This window comes from Lathyrus oleraceus, chromosome 3 (genome assembly GCF_024323335.1).
Source record: "Lathyrus oleraceus cultivar Zhongwan6 chromosome 3, CAAS_Psat_ZW6_1.0, whole genome shotgun sequence".
Taxonomy (NCBI): Eukaryota; Viridiplantae; Streptophyta; class Magnoliopsida; order Fabales; family Fabaceae; genus Lathyrus; species Lathyrus oleraceus.
Genome location: NC_066581.1, coordinates 191,433,908 through 191,436,322, shown reverse-complemented (window position 1 = coordinate 191,436,322; position 2,415 = coordinate 191,433,908). Strand labels below are relative to the sequence as shown.

At 33.3% G+C, this 2,415-nt stretch overlaps 1 non-coding gene across 1 annotated transcript; it reads right to left on the bottom strand.

Moving 5' to 3' along the window:
* Positions 1-249: 249 nt before the first annotated feature.
* On the bottom strand, positions 250-331 carry TRNAS-GCU (transfer RNA serine (anticodon GCU)). The gene has a single exon. It is a non-coding gene; the product is annotated as a tRNA-Ser (tRNA).
* Between the last annotated feature and the right edge of the window lie 2,084 nt (positions 332-2,415).

Sequence of the window (2,415 nt, the reverse complement as noted above, 5' to 3'; positions counted from 1 at the left end):
GTATATTCTCAAGCTTTTATCCATGCTAAAGAAGAATATTTTCAAGCTTTTTCCCGTAAAGACATGGTATCAAAAACAAGGTTGCACAAATTTTCTTAGATTGAACCTTGGATTCTAGCATATATGTTTAATGATGAAGACATTGGTGACGATGTCATATTTGACATTCAACCTATTAATAAAAGTTATATGAAACCAACCCCTCATATGAAACCAATCCTTCTTGTGAAAACAAGTGCCTCCAAAAATCGTCGCCTGAGAGATTCGAACTCTCGCGGGGAAACCCCATGTACTTAGCAGGCACACGCCTTAACCACTCGGCCAAAGCGACTTCATGTTAATACTATGAACATATACATTTATATAAAAATATAAATAATAATGAAAATTCCAAAAGAAAGTTGATTTATCAATGCCATTGATGACACTAGATATTTAGAGGCCACCTCCAACAACTATAACTTTGTCGATCATAACTTATTATCGTAATTTGCAAAGAGGTGACACTTAGAAACCAACAACTTGTTGGCATGGGATGTCCATTAATATCATAGGAGCTCTAATAGGAAATATAATTATTAATTATTAATTACCTTGATTTGGTTATAATTAGGAATAAGGTTTTTTCATGTATATATAACCTAATCCTCTTTTGTAAAAGATATACATAAATAATATGAAACTATCATATTATTTCCAGAGATTTATAGGAACCACACAAAATTAGCTTGCTGAGACAAACGTTCCTTCTCTCATGAAGCTGAGTAGGCAGAGGTATACATTTCTTGACCACTTGAAAGGAGATGGAGCAAAAAACATAGTGAGATAGCCAGTAGGTGAGGAATGTTATGTGTCTCTGGGTGCTTGTTAAGGGCCAAATTATGTTGATTAATAGTATAATTTAATGGGTCTTATTAGCTTAATTCATTGAATTTTTAAACCGATCCCTCAACTTTCGTGTAAATTTAGCTTTTAGTTTAATCATGTAAATATTATGAAGATTAATCATTTTGCATCTAATTATGTAGTTTTGTTGCATTTGAGAAGCTTTGGATACTAAAAGGAAAGACAAGGGTTTCTACGTACATTTTTGGATCAAAGGCATGCCAGGAGATGGGGCTTAATGCGGTCATAGCCCCATCCAAATTTTCTAGGCAGGAGCTTCTGCACTTAGCACGGTATGATGTTGGTTAACAAGACTTATGATAGTTTGATGGATTTTGTCATCTAGCTGCACTTAGCGTCGTCTGTGGGGCTTAGTGCAGTCTGCTTTTTCTGGTTTTTATAAATACTCTCTCACTTTATCTGGAGAGGGTTAGACACCAACATTGGGCACCAAATACACCAGAAACTTAGAGAACTTCAGAAATTGGAAAATCGGAGCTGGATACACATAAATACTCGGGAAATCATTGTTGATGCTAATTCATCTCTTATATTTTTTTATGAAGCAAGCTACCATGATGATGTGTAACTAAATACTTTGTGTCCATATTAGATGTAATTAGCTAAACTTGTATGTATTTCTTTTGATCGTTGTTTTGTGAACATATTATGAATCAATATTGATGCTATCTTTGTTTACATGTTATATCAATGAGTTTGAATGAATATTGAGAAATATCTTCCAAGTCTTGACCTAATATTTTCATCTATCAAAACACAAAGTATAGAGATGGATTTGGGATTTGACATTCACATGTATCAGATCTTAAACATCATTGTATTTTTAACAGGTAGAGAGATCATTGATTAAATAATACAGTGAGATTTCGCGTCATTGTTTAGACATAAACAATGTCGATGAGTATAGTAATGATTGATAATGGTGTTCACATAATAGATAAATAGAATTCATATAAAAATGGTTAATTAAATCTAATCCTGACATATTTCTTTAAATGTTTATTCCCGAATCATTTACCGTTGTTACACTTTTTAGTGAATGTTTCTTAACACAATTGAAAACCCTTTTAAACCCTTCCTTAAGACCTTATTAACTGTGGATTGACAATGATATCGCACTAACCCCCGTGGATACGATAAAATAAATACTTTCCCTAGCAAAAGGGTTTCAACAAAATGGCGCCGTTGTCAGGGATTGGCGTTTATATATTGCAAGCATAACAACAATTTGTATTGTTTAAAGTTATTTTGTACTATTATAAACTATTCTATTTATTATCCCTCATGTTTGTTAATTTGTGTGGTTAGTGTTTCAGAACTCTACTTATGCCAGGAAAGTTACCGAAAGATCAACTTCTTTTTGATCCCGAGATTGAAAGAACAACTCGGAAACTCAACAACAAAACCAGAAAGAGAAAGCAACTAGCCAAACAAAGAAACCAACGTGAAAGAACTTCAAGTTCTACTTCTTCAACAAATCCTCTTGGTGAAGAAGCTATGGCAGAACAA